Below are 425 nucleotides of genomic sequence, written 5' to 3'. Positions count from 1 at the left end.
AGACAGCCAAATAACTCGAAACATCGCGATTAAATAAAAAAATGTTTAAAACAAAAATTGTTGGATATGAAGGGGCTGATTGAACTATGATAACATTCGTTAAGATCAAGGTCATTGGAGATTGTTTCTCTTATTTTCATTTTTGCACTGAAAATTCATTTTTATGTAAAAATAAAACTAAGAGAAACAATCTCCTATGACCTTGATCTTAACGAATGTTATCTAGGATATGATCCTGAACAACATTCAAGAGGTATTAGCCATCGGTCGGATACCTTGCGTAATGCTAATGTCGGCGGCGGTACTGTAACATTCGAGCCTTATAACTCGAGAAGTACTTAATGAAAAAATATTTTATTATAGTATTTTGGAAAGCTCTCGAGATAAGCTACAAGAATATTCAATGAAAATTGGGGCTTCCCATT

Source organism: Trachymyrmex cornetzi, unplaced genomic scaffold, assembly GCF_001594075.2.
Source record: "Trachymyrmex cornetzi isolate Tcor2-1 unplaced genomic scaffold, Tcor1.1 scaffold398, whole genome shotgun sequence".
Lineage (NCBI taxonomy): Eukaryota > Metazoa > Arthropoda > Insecta > Hymenoptera > Formicidae > Trachymyrmex > Trachymyrmex cornetzi.
Note: the sequence above shows the minus strand (reverse complement) of the source record.